Source organism: Lolium perenne, chromosome 2 (assembly GCF_019359855.2).
Source record: "Lolium perenne isolate Kyuss_39 chromosome 2, Kyuss_2.0, whole genome shotgun sequence".
NCBI lineage: Eukaryota > Viridiplantae > Streptophyta > Magnoliopsida > Poales > Poaceae > Lolium > Lolium perenne.
The window spans coordinates 273046140-273064472 of record NC_067245.2 but is presented as its reverse complement, the minus strand read 5'-3'; positions in this window follow the sequence as shown (position 1 = coordinate 273064472).

Here is an 18333-nt window from a genome sequence, read left to right as displayed (position 1 = left end):
CAAGATAGAGGGAAACAAAAACGATAAAGCATGTTTCCGTCCGTTTCCGTTTCATTTTCAACCGTACTGTTAAGTTGGGGCAAAGTAGTTTGATTGTGTTATGCAGGTTACACGTTGACACCGGAATCCCTGGTGTTGCGCCGCACTACACTCCTTCACCAACAACCTTGACGTGATCTTCATCTCCTACTGGTTCGATAACCTTGGTTTCTTACTAAGGGAAAACTCGATGCTGTACTCATCATACCTTCCTCTTGGGGTTCCCAACGGACGTGTGCTTTACCGTCACAAGCAGTCCCCTGTGGGGCGGGGACGAGCTCGGGGCGCCGGACATCGTATCGGGCTACGCCGGACAAAAATCGGCTTTGGGGACGCGGCTGGGAACGTTTTTTTGTCCGGCGCGCCCCAAATCTCTTTGGGGGACGCGACTGGAGATGCTCTGAGGGCGCCTTTGGTAGCATCACATCAGTGGAGCAGAAGTTGAGCCGTTTGGTTGGCCGGGAGGTCTTCACGTTGTGGCCGAACTGGTTGTCAAAGCACCTCCGGGCCTGGTTTGGGAGGAACGGCCGATTCAACCGTTTCTAGCGAGCCACCCTCGTCTCACACTCCGTTGATGCAAAAGGGAATCTTTCCCTGCATGAGCGCTGACAAGGACGGAGATGGCGCGAGCTCGGACGTGCACCGGCGAAAAGCGAAAAGGAGGATAGGAAGGATTCCATCACTTCCCGCCGAGCACCCTCCTCTATTTCTACTCCCCACTCTCACCGTCCGATTCGAATCCTCCATTCCCCCATCATTTCGAGGTCCACCTCCGCTCAGCGAGTAGGTAAGCAATGCATAGATCTCCGGCCAGCAACGACTCAGCGTGATCCTCTTCTTCGACGAGTTCTCCTTCACCTCCGGCGATGACTATAAGCAACCACATCTCCAAATTCGTTGGTTAGGTTTAGATCTTCGTAAGGTTTGATCTTTCTAAAGGGGTTGACATGATATGTGCTTGTCCATCGCTGCTCTAGGGTTTGTACTATCCACAGATGTAGTAATTCATCATGATTTCTGGCCTGCCATTTTCCATGTCTTGTTTGATCTAAGTAGATTCACTTTTTGTGCACTACAATTGTTAGTCTTCGAACTCTGTAGTACATATTCGGTTCGGTGGTGCTGTAGGTTATGTTTTGTGTGCTTGTTCTCTGTGATATGCGGTCATTGTGTAGGACTCCTTTTGCGAAGACTTTAGCCAGACATTGGTCTGCGTGGGGGAGTCACAGCCCCTTTATAAGTCCTAGGTGTCGGCGACCGATGTGACAGTCGATGAGGGATCAGTGGCTTCCCTTGTCACCCAGGTGGCGGCAGAGTTGGCAGCAAGGATGGCCACCACAAGGAAGATGAAGGGGAAGAACCATAGTGACACAAAGAAGGCCACGAGGGCTACACAGACTGGGACCATGAAATGGATCCCTTCATGTCCAGCTTCGTCCCGGTGAAGATGTGCGCGTTGATCAAAAGCGGCTTCCGAACTGACAAAGGCCTCAAGGAAGTCCACCTGAATGTCGTGGCCAAGGACCTTGATGACTGCAAGATCACAGATCAATTGTAGCTAGTTTCAAAATAAGAGCATCGAACCACGAGTAGTTATTGGTTAGGGTCTTAATGCCCCTTGCTACTTTCTACTAAAGATTACTTAATAATTGTTTATTAATCTCAAAATGATTAAAGGGGTGTTGTAAATGGTTACAGGAAAAGTAAATAAAGCAGTAAAAAGGATGTAGAAAAAGGTTGAAACTATATAAGACAATGTGTTCTCAGTGATTATTGGATTCTCCTCTAGCATTAGAACTCATGTTAATTAAGATAAAATATGCTTTTAGACATGTTGTGTGTGGGAGAGCTCCATAATAAGATGCACCCAGAAAGCCATCGGTCATCGCATCTCTAGATAATTTCATTTTCCAGTCATATTATATATTATTTATTATTATCACAGCTAATGCCCAGTTGTCGCCTTATCGTCGACATGTCAACATGTCGAATCAACTCTTCGATCTCGACTCAACGAATTTTGAACAAAGGATCCAGACCATCTTTGTGTTCTATCTCTCCACTGGCACATACGCCATGGGCTCAAGTGAGCCACTAGGCACGCCTCCAGTTGCGCTGTCAGCAGGGGATGCTGACACGCAAGAGTCTAACACGGTGATCATGGATGGCCCCTCCAAAGAAGGCCACGAGTTGGCGCCCTTCACCAATATGACTCTCGCTTTGAAGGCTGCCGCCCAGTCCATCCGGGACAATAAGCCCACATACATGCACGTGCACTGCAGTCGTGGATATTGTTGGCCTCACTGAGGAGTCTCTCATGCGGTGCTGATCCACCTCATAAACAACAATTCCTAGGGTACGAGCTTCGTTGGCATTAATCTTCCACACCGTATCCTGTGGCTCGGGACCTATGTTGGCAAGTACTACGACAACATGTAGTAATGCCCTTGGGGTCGTGAGGGTGGGGAGGCCTGCGTTGACGTTGTGATCATGATTTGTTCTTGACTTGATGATGATGATAATGTACATTTTGCTTTAGCTCGGGCTTTAGAACATATATGAGGGTTATCAATGATAAGGTGGTATATACTAACCGCTCATGTGATGTTGAACTTGTGGTGTTAGGATGGCACCCAATTTTGTTGGGGTGGTAGGATTACACCATAGTACTGTAGGATGAAGTTGTGATCCACTTTTGCAATAATCATGCATGCTTATGTTAGTTCATGATGTGTTGTCAACATTGTGTTGCCATGTTATGATTTGTTCAATTCTTCTGATCGGTCAACAACATTATTTCTTCATGTCCTGCCATGCTAGTGGTATGTGGTGTTCGGGGAAGGAATCCATGTATCTACGGCTCATGGAGGATCTGCCAAGAGAAATTCATTGGCTACTCCAACAATATCTACAGAGGGTATGAAACATTGGAGGGGCACAAGCAGAGTGCCAGAGCTTGTTGGATGATCAGGACATGGCTATTCGGGTCATGGAACAACCACTATCATTAGCGACAATGAGCACCGGAAGCAATGGGTCTTCTTGCAATATCTACGGAGGGTATGAAACATTGGAGGGGCACAAGCAGAGTGCCAGAGCTTGTTGGATGATCAGTACATGGCTATTCGGGTCATGGAACAACCACTATCATTAGCGACAATGAGCACCGGAACCAATGGGTCTTCTTGCAATGCCTTTAGCCCAAGCTGCTCTTGAGATACGTGAGAGTAGGGAGAAAGAATCTTGTGCTTCTAAAACCAATATAATCAAATGTAACATGTAATGCATGATAATTTCACCCTATTTGAATGATGGTAAAAGTACGAAAACATGATGTGTGCAACCAAATAGATATACGGTGTATGAGTAGAGCCAAGAAAGATTTGCGCGCAGCCAACCAAACAAACTAGGCTTTGTTGCCCAACTGATGCACACAATCATTTCGCGGGCAACCAAACGGATCGCCAATTCTAACCCATTGCTCGTTCCTAAGAGCATATCTAGCCGCGTCTCCCAAAGCGTCCCCCCAACGACGCTCGGTCAAGTGTTTCGGGGACGCGTTTTCTTCGTGCCGCGTTTATGGGACGCTCCCCAGCCACATCCCCCAAACAGAAATTTAGATTTTGTAAATTTAATTGAAAACAGATGAATTCATTTGAACTTATATATTACATGAATTTGAACAAAATTCAATGAAATTTAAACCTAAACCCTAGTCTAGTAGTACTTGCGGCGCCCAGAAGAGTCGTAGTATTGGTGGAAGTTGTACATGCCGTCGTGGACGACGTCCTGCTTCCCGCTTTCGTCGGGCTCATCCTTCACCGCACCACTGGGCCGAACTTCGTCATCGTTGGTGAGGTCGACGAGCGCCCCCCCCCCCCCCCCCCCCGCGTCATGGATGTACATGGCGATGGCCGCGTCGATGTTGCCCCTCCAGGCGTCCTTGTCGTTCATGGACGCTAGGAACGTGGTGTGCAATCCTGGGTCGTCCTCGGGGTCGTCGCTGCTGGTGATGAGGCGCTGCCGCTGCTCTTACTCCACCAGCTGCGCAGCCTTCACGGCTTCCTCGCCGTCCTGCTCCTCCTTCACCTCCGGTTTCGGAACGAGGAGGGCGCCGCCGGAACGCCTCTACTGCTGCCGCCCTGGCTCGCGGATGGTGATGTTGCTACTGCCGCACCTCCGAAGCACGGGCGGCGTCGTGTACTCGGGCTCCTCCTTCACCTTGCCATTCGGCATGGTGTACGACATGGTGCGGTGCGAGCAAGGTGTCGACCGCGACGGCCCCGAGGAAGAAGAGTTTGATGAGGACGAGTACGACCTCCTCGGCTGCCAACGCGCCGTAGCCTAAGGAGATGGCGGTGGGGAAGGTGGCATCTTCATCCATGCGGCGCCATTATGGATGTCGTCGACGACATTCAGGAGGGTGCGCCCGGGAATGCCCCAGAATTGGACGCGCCCCTCCTTGTTCCACGTGTTCCTCCGGCCAACGAGGCCGTCCGTGGTGTTCCTGTCGACGTCGTGCTGCGCCTGGAAGATATCCGCCCACCAGACGTCGTTGCCGGTGGCGGATCGGGTGGGATCGGCCCGCTCCTCGGCGTTGAGGCGCGTGTGCTGGGTTCTGATTGCGTCCCTCCATCGATCGCTGCTGGGTGTCGGTGGCAGCGGGACACCAATCCCGTTGACGGCCAGGCGTCGCTGCTTGGTAGCCGCATGTCCGATAGGACGGGGTACCACACGTGGTACAACGCCCACGCCTCTGACACCATGACGTTGTGATACGCCGTAAATGTATCTATAATTTTTGATGCTCCATGCTTGTTTTACACCAATTTCACTATGTTTTATTTACACTTCGTTGCACTTTTATACATTTTCCGGCACTAACCTATTGAAAAGATGCCACAGTACCAGTTCCCTGTCTTCTGCTGTTTTTGGTTTCAGAGAAGTTGTACAGGAAATATTATCGGAATTGGATGAAACAAAAGCCAAGTTCAATATTTTACCGTAATGAAACCAGAGACCGAAGGGGGGTCGAAGAGGGGCAGCAGGGCGCCCAGGCCACCCCTAGGCGCGGCCCAGGCCCTCGTTGCGCCTAGGGCAGGTGAGGTGGCCCCTGGCTTCCACCGACCTTGCCCTTCCACCTATTTATTCACGATCTCGGGAAAACCCTAGATACCCGAGACTCCATCCACAAAAAGTTCCACCGTGACCGCCATTGCAGAACCCATATCGGGAGGGTTCTGAAGCTCTTCCCGGCACCCTGCCGGAGGGGGAGATCATCACCGTAAGCTGTTGGAGATATGCCCAAGAGGCAATAATAAAATGGTTATTATAATATATCTTTGTGTTTATGATAATGTTTGCATACCATGCTATAATTGTATTAACCGAAACATTGATACGTGTGTGTTATGTAAACAACAAGGAGTCCCTAGTAAGCCTCTTGTATAACTAGCTTGTTGATTAATGGATGATCATGGTTTCGTGATCATGAACATTGGATGTTATTAATAACAAGGTTATGTCATTAGGTGAATGATATAATGGACACACACCCAAATGAGCGTAGCATAAGATCAAGTCATTATGTTCAATTTGCTATAAGCTTTCGATACATAGTTGCCTAGTCCTTCAACCATGAGATCATGTAAATCACTTACACCGGAAGGGTACTTTGATTACATCAAACGCCATTGCGTAAATGGGTGGTTATAAAGATGGGATTAAGTATTTGGAAAGTGTGAGTTGAGGCATATGGATCAATAGTGGGATTTGTCCATCCTGATGACGGATAGATATACTCTGGGCCCTCTCGGTGGAATGTCATATGATTAGCTTGCAAGCATATGATTGGATCATAAGAGATGACATACCACGGTACGAGTAAAGAGTACTTGTCAGTAACGAGGTTGAACAAGGTATGGAGATACCGATGATCGAACCTCGGACAAGTAAAATATCGCGTGACAAAGGGAATTGGCATCATATGTAAATGGTTCAATCGATCACTAAGTCATCGTTGAATATGTGGGAGCCATTATGGATCTCCAGATCCCGCTATTGGTTATTGCTCGGAGAGGAGTCTCGACCATGTCTGCATAGTTCGCGAACCGTAGGGTGACGCGCTTAAGGTTCGATGTCGCATGAGTAGATTCGGAATATGGTATGGAGACGAAGTTTGTTCGGAGTCTCGGATGGGATCCAGGACATCACGAGGAGGTCCGAAATGGTCTGGAGAATAAGATTCATATAAGGAAAGTTGATTTCTAGGTTTCGGAAAAGTTCGGGATATTTCCGGTGAAAGACCGGGAAGGTTCTAGAAGGTTCCGGGGGTCCCACCAGTGGGCCCACGACCCTAGGAGGCCTAGCACGGGCCGAGGGGATGCTCCCTAGCCTAATGGGCCAGGGGCACATGTCCCTCAAGGCCCAGGCCGGCCAACCCTGGGGTTTTCCCCAAAACCCTAGGGGGGATCAACTTGGGGGGGAAGATTTCCCCCTCCCCCCTTTGGCCGCCGGCCCTAGATGGGTTTGGGGCATTGGGGGGCCACCCAAACCGACCTCCCCCCTATATAAAGAGGGGAGGGGGCAGGGGGGCGTTCACCCCTTCAGACCTAGCTCTGGCCGCCCCCCTCTCTCCTCCATAGTGCTGTACCGGCTTGGCGAAGCCATGCAGTTTTTCTCCTCCACCACCACCACCACGCCGTCGTGCTGCTGGGATTCCGTGGAGATCTACCACATCTCCGCTGCCCGCTGGAACGGGGATAGGACGGGCTTCATCGACACCGTACGCACGACCGAGTACGGAAGTGCTGCCGGATTGCAGCACTGGGGATGATCGTCTACACCAACAACGAGATCTAATCTCGTAGGCTTTGGAAATCTTCGAGGGTTAGTCTCATATCAATCTCGTTGCTTCGATCTTGTAGATTAGATCTTGGGTGTTCCATAGATTAGATCTTGGATTTATTCGTCTTGCGGTAAGAAATTTTTTGTTTTCTATGCTACGAACCCCATCAGTGGTATCAGAGCCATGTCTATGCATAGATCTGTTGCACGAGTAGAACACAATGGTTTTGTGGGTGTTGATGCTTTTGTTGCTTTAGTTTGTGTACTTTGCATCTTGCGGGATGGTGGGATGAAGCGGCCCGGGCTAACTTTACATGACCGCGTCTCATGAGACTTGCTCCACGCTTGACATGCAACTTGTATTGCATAAGTGGCTTTGCGGGTGTCTGTCTCTCCCACCATAGTGAAGATCCAATTTACTCTTTCTATTGACAACACTAGTATCACCGTTGTGGTTCATGTTCGTAGGTAGATTGGATCTTACTCGAAAACCCTAAACCACGTAAAATATGCAAACCAATTAGAGGCGTCTAACTTGTTTTTGCAGGGTTTGGTGATGTGATATGGCCATGATGTGATGATGATTATATTTGATGTATGAGATGTTCATTATTGTATTATGGCAACCGGCAGGAGCCTAATGGTTGTCTTTAAATTTGTTAAGACCTGCGTGTCTATTCATCATGTAATAGCTTTATTTCAAGTAGTTGTTATAGTAGCTATAAGTGATGGACAACCATGAAGCGGCGCCATGGACCTTGGTGCAATGCTGGTGATGATGGAGATCATGTTCGTGTGCTTTGGAGATGGAGATCAAAAGCACAAGAAGAAAGACCATATCATATCACATATTATGAATTGCATGTGATGTTAATCCTTTATGCATCTTATCTTGCTTAGATCGCGACGGTAGCATTATAAGATGATCCCTCACATTAATATCAAGATAATAAAGTGTTCTCCCCTCGTATGCACCGTTGCTACAGTTCGTCGTTTTGAAGCATCTCGTGATGATCGGATGTGATAGACTCTACGTTCACATACAACGGGTGTAAGCCATGTTTGCACACGCGGAATACTTGGGTTTGCTTGGCGAGCCTAGCATGTACAGACATGGCCTCGGGACACAGGAAACCGAAAGGTTGAACACGAGTCATATGGATGATATGATCAACATGTTGATGTTCACCATCGAAGCTACATCATCTCACGTGATGATCGGTTTTGGTGTAGTGGATTTGGATCGTGTACCACTTAACAACCATGAGGGATGTTGTATTAAGTGGGAGTTCATTAGTAATTAGATTAAAACATGAACTAATTATCATGAACATATTCTGAATAGTATTTTGAATTAAATTTGTAGAATTGGCATCCGTTATCTACCATGCGCTAGTCTTGTAATTGAGATAGAAATACTGTTAAGTCTGACAAGTAACTTTACGGACTGGTACCGTATTGTTAAAGAATCAAGATATGATTAAGTCCTAATGCAAACTTTTAGTAAACCTCACATTGATGATTCAAAGAGCAATGGTTTCAATTAGTACCAAATCATCTTGTCTCCGTGAAACTTGAAGTTCATATCCGTTTGAAAAGTAAGGAGCTGGAAATTTTGTTTTCAGAAATAAGCAAGGTATGAGATATATGTGATATCTAAGACCTTATTGCAAGATGATAGAATATAATCTAGTGAGACTACATAAACTCATAAGTTTTATGGGAATGTACGAAGGTTGACGACGCTAGGCGTCCCGATCCTCCAACTAGTTGGGCACTAACGATATTCGTATATCCATGAAATGATCGTCCTTAGTATGCACCGTTGCTAAGACTCATCATTTCGAAGCATCACGTGATGATCGGGTGTTATGGATTCTACGTGTGCATACAACGGGTGCAAGCCAGATTTGCACATGCGAATACTGAGGTTAAACTTCACGAGCCTAGCATGTACAGACATGGTCTCGGAAAGTCGTCATGATTTGATGGTTAAAATTGTGAGTGAAATTGTTCATCACATTAAAAGTTACTAATAGTGAAATCTGGAACACTTGTCATGTGATGATCAACTTCAAGGTAAGATCCTCAAGGTTATTGGTGTTTGACCAACTAACCTAGAAGTTATTGAAGGTGAGGTGTTTTCTGAGAATGAGGAAAGCTAAAAGAGAAACTACAAAAGATATTTTGGCAGAAAGAAAGAAAAGACTAGAAAGTCTAGCTCAGGTGTATATAGATGATATACATGTTATGGATGTACTCCTTGTTTGGTCACATAATGAAATTCTTGGGTATTTTTACCAGATTGGTTGGTATGAGATGTCATACAATACAACGCAATACAAGAATATGATGGCCTAAGTGACTGATAAGGAATATGGTAATAATGCACGCCTGGAACATAATAAAGTGTTATTATGTTTGTCGTTGGCATTCTACCTAGCCCTTAGAATTTATAATAAAGAACTTAATAAATTGTTATTTTGCTCTGGTCGAATGAAAACAATGAGTTGTTCAAATTATGACATTGCTCCATGTACGATGGATAAGTTATTATAAATCTTAATGGTGAAACACACATACATAACACTGACGCTAAAATGCCATGAGGCAAATGATTTGAATTCCACTTATTTGTGGAACCGCCGTTTAGGTCATGTTAGAGAGGAACACATGAAGGAACTCCATGCAAATGGATTTTTGGAGTCATATGATTTTTGAATCATTTGGCGCTTGCAAATCTCTTCTAAAAGGAAATGACTTAAATATCGTTCATAGGCCAAGAGTTGAACGGGCAACTAACTTAGTGGAAACATACATGGTGATGTATATGGTTCACTGGGCATAGTTGTGTGCGGGAGATTCTTCTACTTCATGAAAACTTCCAACAATGAATTGAGTATATATATGTGGATATATTCGATAAGGAAGAAGTTTGAAACATTTGAATGGATTCAAATAAATTTCAGCATGAAGTGGAAATCATCGTAATAGAAAAGTCAAATATCTATGATTGGATCATGGCGGAAATATTTGAATTACGGGTTTTGGCGAACATCTAAGAGAGTTATGAAATCGTTCTACAACCTCACGTTTCTTGGAGTATCATAGTGATGATGGAGTATCCGAGAGACGTATCCAAACCTGTTGGGTTAATGATGAGATAATATAAAATGACGCCATTATATTTTTTATGGATTATGCTTTAGAGACTACCGCTTTTACACTGAATAGAGCATCATCATGATCCGTTGAAATGACACCATACGAGTTATGGCATGGGTATGAACCATAATAGTCCTTTCTTAAATTTTGGTATGCATAGCATAAATAAATAAGTTTACAACCAAAATTGGATGAATGTCTTTGTTGGTTATCCCAAGAGAATGGATTGGGAATTCTTCTCACTATGAAGTAAAAGACAAATGTGATTGTTAATATTACTTGCTTATTTCCAAGAAATTGTTTTCTAGCGAAGTATTTGAGTGGGAGGACAATAGAACTTGATAAGGTTTACGAACCTGAGCATAATGATCAGAGTAGCGCAGCATCGGAAATGGATTCCGGGAAGCGGCTACGACGATCATGGCTCCCATGTCTACAAAGTGTTATAGTCATGGAGATCAAGTACTTATTGAACCTTGTAGGTATGGTTTACTTTGTGATCAAATAAATGATTTGTGGACAAAGGATTGATTTTTGAACAATAATAAACTAACTACATACAAAGAAGTTATGATGGGCCCTGACTCCGTTAAAATGGCCATGCGCCATGAAATCCAAGATAGATGAATGCTTTTTGAAAGTAAATGGATCTATAAAATAGATGGACTTGGATGGAATATCCTTAAAGAAGCTTGACTTATCGAAAAGTTGTTTACGACAAAGTTCAAAGAGTTGACTACGATAAGATTAGATCTTCCGTGGCAATGCTTAAAGTCTATGTGGATTATTCTAGTAATCGCTACATATTTCTTTTATGAGATATGATAGTAGGATGGCAGAAATACATTCCTTGCCAGAAGTGTGTATGAAGGATGTATACTAGATATAACCAAGAGTTTTTTGCTAGTCCGTGGAATACTAGATAGATATACGAACTTCAATTGGATGAAGTGAGTATCGCGGAGTTGGAATCTTCACCGGATGAAATAGTCAAAGAGTTTTTGATTTCATCAGAAACGATGAAGATGCTTGCATTTGCAAGAAATTAAGTGGGAGAGCTGAGACATATTTGTAATACTTTATGTGGATGACATATCATTGATTATAAATAATGTAATTATATAATTGATTAAAAAGGTTTCATTGAGAATTAACTTCAATGAAAGGATATGGACTGAAACATATTTAGTGTCAAGATCTATGAAGATAGATTGAAACACATAATAAGTTTAAGTCAAAGTACATAGAATGAATATTGAAGTAGTTCAATATAGAAATATTAAGAAGGTGTTCTTTTCATGTGAAGGTTTAACAAGACTTGAGTGTATTTGACACTTAATGAGTAAAAACACATGAGTGACTTTCGATCACGAACAATATGTACAAAGTCAGATGTCATGTGCTCTAAAGTGTTACGAGCATATACCAGAATGATTCATGTGATGATTATTGGACAACAGTAAGAATATCCTTGAGTACTTTAGAAGAACCAAGGATATATATAGTTTTGTATGGGGTAATGACAAACAAATCGCTGTAAGGTGTTACACCGATATTAGTTTGGTCACATATGAAAATAAAATTTCAATCTCAATTAGGATAAGTGTTGAGGTAGCACAATGAGCTAGAAGTTGTCTATGCTAGATTTAGATGAGTTCTAAATATTGTGACGGATTCTACAAACGAAGGCAGAGTATGTCATTGTTTTGACAATGACTAAGGATGTTAAGTCGAGGAGTTCTTTTGAGAACTTGGTGTAGTTCCGATAGTGTCAGAACTTTGAAGCTATATTGTGTATGACAATATTAGTGACTTATTTCAGACCGCAGAATTAAGGTTCCACCAGAGGACTAAGCATATACAATTAATGCCGACTCATTTGGAAAATGAGTGATGCGTTGAGACGTAAATGAATTGCAAAATACATACGTTTCTGAGTGTGTCAGAACCGTTGACTAAAACCTCTCCCGTGAGCAAAACATGATAAAGCACCAGAAGGCCAAGGTGTTATATCTTTACAAATGTAAACTAGATTATTGACTCTTGTGCAAGTGGGAGACTGTTGGAGATATGCCCAAGAGGCAATAATAAAATGGTTATTATAATATATCTTTGTGTTTATGATAATGTTTGCATACCATGCTATAATTGTATTAACCGAAACATTGATACATGTGTGTTATGTAAACAACAAGGAGTCCCTAGTAAGCCTCTTGTATAACTAGCTTGTTGATTAATGGATGATCATGGTTTCGTGATCATGAACATTGGATGTTATTAATAACAAGGTTATGTCATTAGGTGAATGATATAATGGACACACACCCAAATGAGCGTAGCATAAGATCAAGTCATTATGTTCAATTTGCTATAAGCTTTCGATACATAGTTGCCTAGTCCTTCAACCATGAGATCATGTAAATCACTTACACCGGAAGGGTACTTTGATTACATCAAACGCCATTGCGTAAATGGGTGGTTATAAAGATGGGATTAAGTATTTGGAAAGTGTGAGTTGAGGCATATGGATCAATAGTGGGATTTGTCCATCCGGATGACGGATAGATATACTCTGGGCCCTCTCGGTGGAATGTCATATGATTAGCTTGCAAGCATATGATTGGATCATAAGAGATGACATACCACGGTACGAGTAAAGAGTACTTGTCAGTAACGAGGTTGAACAAGGTATGGAGATACCGATGATCGAACCTCGGACAAGTAAAATATCGCGTGACAAAGGGAATTGGCATCATATGTAAATGGTTCAATCGATCACTAATTCATCGTTGAATATGTGGGAGCCATTATGGATCTCCAGATCCCGCTATTGGTTATTGCTCGGAGAGGAGTCTCGACCATGTCTGCATAGTTCGCGAACCGTAGGGTGACGCGCTTAAGGTTCGATGTCGCATGAGTAGATTCGGAATATGGTATGGAGACGAAGTTTGTTCGGAGTCTCGGATGGGATCCAGGACATCACGAGGAGGTCCGGAATGGTCTGGAGAATAAGATTCATATAAGGAAAGTTGATTTCTAGGTTTCAGAAAAGTTCGGGATATTTCCGGTGAAAGACCGGGAAGGTTCTAGAAGGTTCCGGGGGTCCCACCAGTGGGCCCACGACCCTAGGAGGCCTAGCACGGGCCGAGGGGATGCTCCCTAGCCTAATGGGCCAGGGGCACATGTCCCTCAAGGCCCAGGCCGGCCAACCCTGGGGTTTTCCCCAAAACCCTAGGGGGGATCAACTTGGGGGGGAAGATTTCCCCCTCCCCCCTTTGGCCGCCGGCCCTAGATGGGTTTGGGGCATTGGGGGGCCACCCAAACCGACCTCCCCCCCTATATAAAGAGGGGAGGGGGCAGGGGGGGCGTTCACCCCTTCAGACCTAGCTCTGGCCGCCCCCCTCTCTCCTCCATAGTGCTGTACCGGCTTGGCGAAGCCCTGCAGTTTTTCTCCTCCACCACCACCACCACGCCGTCGTGCTGCTGGGATTCCGTGGACATCTACCACACCTCCGCTGCCCGCTGGAACGGGGAGAGGACGGGCTTCATCGACACCGTACGCACGACCGAGTACGGAAGTGCTGCCGGATTGCAGCACTGGGGATGATCGTCTACACCAACAACGAGATCTAATCTCGTAGGCTTTGGAAATCTTCGAGGGTTAGTCTCATATCAATCTCGTTGCTTCGATCTTGTAGATTAGATCTTGGGTGTTCCATAGATTAGATCTTGGATTTATTCGTCTTGCGGTAAGAAAATTTTTGTTTTCTATGCTACGAACCCCATCATAAGCTTCTACATCGCCATGCCCGCCTTCGAAGTGATGCGTGAGTAGTTCATACCTGGACTATGGGTCCATAACGGTAGCTAGATGGTTGTCTTCTCCAATTTGTGCATCATGTTTAGATCTTGTGAGCTGTCTATCATGATCAAGATCATCCTTATGTAATGCTACATGTTGTGTTTGCTGGGATCCGATGAATATTGAATACTATGGTTGAGATTGATGTCATATGTTATTTGTAATCTTGCATGCTCTCCGTTGCTAGTAGATGCTTTGGCCAAGTAGATGCTTGTGACTCCAAGAGGGAGTATTTATGCTCACTACTGGGTTCATGCCTCTAGTTTTCCGGAAGAGTGACAATAACTTCGAAGATTGTAGATGTGTCGTTGCTGCTAGGGAGAAAACAATAATGTTTTACCCAAGGGTAATTCTATTGTTTACTTTACACACATTGCTTAATGCGATTATCTATTGCTTGCAACTTAATACTGAAAGGGGTGCCGATGCTAACCGGAAGGTGGATTATTAGTCATAGACGCAGTTGGATTTCGGTTTATGTATTATGTTGTAATGCCAAACGAATCCCATAGAAGTCGTCTTGCTATGTATGAACTTTATTCTGTCAATTGCCCAGCTGTAATTTGTTCACCCAACATGCTATTATCTTTATGGAGACACCACTAGTGAACTGTGGACCCCGGTCCTATTTCCTTTACACTGATACAATCACCCTGTTATGTTTACTTACTGCAAGCTATTTCCTTTACACTGATACAATCATCATGTTTTGTTTACTTACCGCAAGAACTGTTCTCTTTTCATTCACTGCAAACATCTCTTTCCACACCATACGGTTAATCCTTTATCATCAGCAAAACCAGTGAGATTGACAACCTCACTATGAGTTGGGGCAATGTATTGCGATTGTGTTGTGTGCAGGTTCCACGTTGTTGCTGACGCTGGTAGTGCGCCCTGCCAATAGTCAGCCAGCAACACCTTCAGAAGTCACGCATTTCTCCTACTGGTCGATTAAACCTTGGTTTTTTACTGAGGAAAAACTTCTTGTTGTGCTTATCACACCTTCCTCTTGGGGTTTCTCAACCGCTTCCACAACCGCCACCAAGATTATCTGACGCCATCCCTGGAGCACCATCAGGTTGCCACGTCCGAAGCCATTCGCGGCGAGGATGGCTTGTGGGAGGACGACATTGGACGCAGCGGGAGGACGGAAGGACGCGCGGCGAGAGGATGGAAGGAGGTGCGACGAGATTGGATTGTGGAACGCGGCGAGAGGAAGGAGGGGGCGCTCTTTATTGCACATCGGCAGCAGGCGAGGCGGCAGTTGGGCGTTGGCCGCAATAAACGCCGGTGTCGATTGCCACTCGGCCATGCACGACGAGACGCTTCACTGCCTCGCCTGGGAAAGCTGGCGCCATTAACGTCGCTTGACCAGAGGTAGGCGACGAAGTTTTAGACTTCTGTGTCGCTGACTGATACGTCCAAAACGTATCTACTTTCCCGAACACTTTTGCTATTGTTTTGCCTCTAATTTGTGTATTTTGGATACAACTAACACGGACTAACGCTGTTTTCAGCAGAACTGTTCTGGTGTCTCGTTTTTGTGCAGAAATCCAACTTTCGGGAAAATCCTCGGAATTTATGCAGAAGGCCCTATTTTCCCTGAATGCGACGGAGCCAGAAGGACAATTAAGGTGGAGGCCCGAGGGCCCCACACCATAAGGCGGCGCGGCCTAGGGGGGGCCCGCGCGGCCCTATGGTGTGGCCCCCTCGGCCGGCCTCCGACGCCCTCCTTCGGACTACTTATCGGCCTCGACCTAAAAACGCACGGAGAGAAGTCGAAGTCGCCAGAAACCCTCCAGAACGCCGCCACATCGCGAAACTCCGTCTCGGGAGCCAGAAGTCTCCGTTCTGGCACTCCGCCGGGACGGGGAATTGGAGGAGATCATCGCCATCATCACCGCCAACGGCTCTACATCAACCAGCCATGTTTCCCCCATCCATGTGTGAGTAATTCCCCCGCTGTAGGCCGAAGGGGATGGTAGGGATTGGATGAGATTGGTCATGTAATAGCATAAGATTGTTAGGGCATAGTGCCTAGTGTCCGTAATTGGTACTTTGATGATATTGTTGCAACTTGCTATGCTTAATGCTTGTCACTAGGGCCCGAGTGCCATGATCTCAGATCTGAACATGTTATTGTTTCATCATGATATTCATTGTTTTATGATCTTACCTGCAAGTTGTATACACATGTCGCTGTCCGGAACCAATGGCCCCGAAGTGACAGAAATCGGGACAACCGGAGGGGATGGCAGTGATGTGAGGATCACATGTGTTCACGGAGTGTTAATGCTTTGCTCCGGTACTCTATTAAAAGGAGTACCTTAATATCCAGTAGTTTCCCTTGAGGCCATTTGCCACCGGCTGGTAGGACAAAAGATGTTGTGCAAGTTTCTCATTGCGAGCACGTACGACTATAATTGGAACACATGCCTATTGATTGCTTTGTACTTGGACACCGTATTATTATTATCTGCAAATGCCCTGCTATGATTGTTACATGAGTTTCTCTCATCCATGCAACGCCCGTCATCCGTCCCCGTGCCTACAGTATTTTAATCCTGCTGTTTACTATAATCACTACTGCTGTCTTTGTTACTCTGCTGCTGTTATTTCACTACTACTACTGCTATAAAACTGTTACTACTGATAAACTCTTGCGAGCAAGTCTGTTTCCAGGTGCAGCTGAATTGACAACTCCGCTGTTAAGGCTTCCAAGTGTTCTTTGTCTCCCCTTGTGTCGAATCAATAAATTGGGTTATACTACCCGCGAAGACTGCTGCGATCCCCTATACTTGTGGGTCATCACTGACGCGTTGGGCCCGCCACTTCCCGTCTCACTTTTCGTTGATCCGGCGTGTTCAAAGCGTCCCATGTAGACCGGGGATATGCTTGGAGCGTCGGACACCGTATTGGTCCGCACCGAACGGAAATAACCTTTATAACGCGCGGCTGAAAACGAAAAAATATCTGGGGACTACTTTAGGGGACATGGCTAGAGATGGTGTAAGAGCATCTCCAGTCGCGTCCCCCAAAGCGTCCCCCAAAGGGATTTGGGGCGCGCCGGACAGAAAATGCGTTCCAGCCGCGTCCCCCAAAGCCCATTTTTGTCCGGCGCGCCCCGAGCCCGTCCCCGTCCCACAGGGGACGCACCGGGGACGCCGGACACAACGAAAAGCGAGACGGGGAGTGGCGGGGCCGACCCGTCAGCGGCACAGGGAAAATTCGTCTCACACTCCCGCCAAATCCCGCCGCTCCCGCCAAATCGCGCCTATACCGCCGCGCATTTCAGGCCTCCCAAAACATATCCCGCCGCCGATTCATTTCTCCTATCCCGCCGATTTGTTTCTCCCTCCCGCCGTCCACCCGCCGGCGCTACCCTCTCCACATGGCGCCGCCGACAGCCCCCAAAAAGATGGCGAAGAAAGCGGCCAAGAAGCCGCCGGGCAATGGGACGAAAGGGGCGACAGCGCCGTTCGCGAGGCCGCGGAAGGCGCCGACTTTGAAGAAGAAGCCTGAAGGATTGACCGACGATCAATGGCAGCAAGATTGCCTGCGCCGGAAGCTATCGACGGCGGAGCGGAAAGGACGGAGGGCGGCGGAGCTGGAGAAGAAGGCTCTGGCGGCGCGCCAGCACCAGCACATACTGGCCGGGTGTATCGCCGCCACCAACGCGAGCCCATATAGTACGAACGTGCCGGTGTACGTTTCGGGAGTCTTCTCTCCGTCGTCATCCGCCTTCTACAACGACGGCCCCTCCGGCACTCCCGGGTGCGTGACGCCTAACTTGTCGCCGCACTACCAGGATGCGCTGCCGCACGGCGGCTTCAACCCCAACAACCTCTACTCCCCGGCGTACGTGCAGCGCGAGCCAGGACCCGGTCCGGACGGCGGCCCTTTCACCGGCCGCAGGGGTCCGCTCGAATACGACGGCGTCGGTGCTGAGGAGGATGACGGGGTTGAGGAGGAGGACGACGAGGAAGAGGACGGGGTGGAGGACGACGAGGAGGACGACGATGAGGACGAAGAGGGCGGCGAGGAAGAGGACGACGAGGGTGCCGGTGACGATGATCTCGTGGAGGTAGACGCGGACGGCGTGAGGACGAAGAAGAAGAAGAAGAAGACGGCGTCGGGCACACGAGGCCCGAAGTGGACGCCTCTGGAAGATCTTTGTCTGTGCGAGTCGTGGGCGACGGTGAGCCATGACTCCATCATCGGTGCCAACCTCTGCGTCGGCGACGGAGCAGACGCACCATGCACAGCAACAGGCAGATCGCGACGAGGTCATCGTGCTCGACGGGCCTGCGTCGACTCAGGATACGACGCCGTCGCCCAACCCCTTCCCCTTCTTCTAATTTGCATGCACCACCGGTCTGTAATATGATCGCGCGCCCAGTACATTGATCGATCGCCGCTAC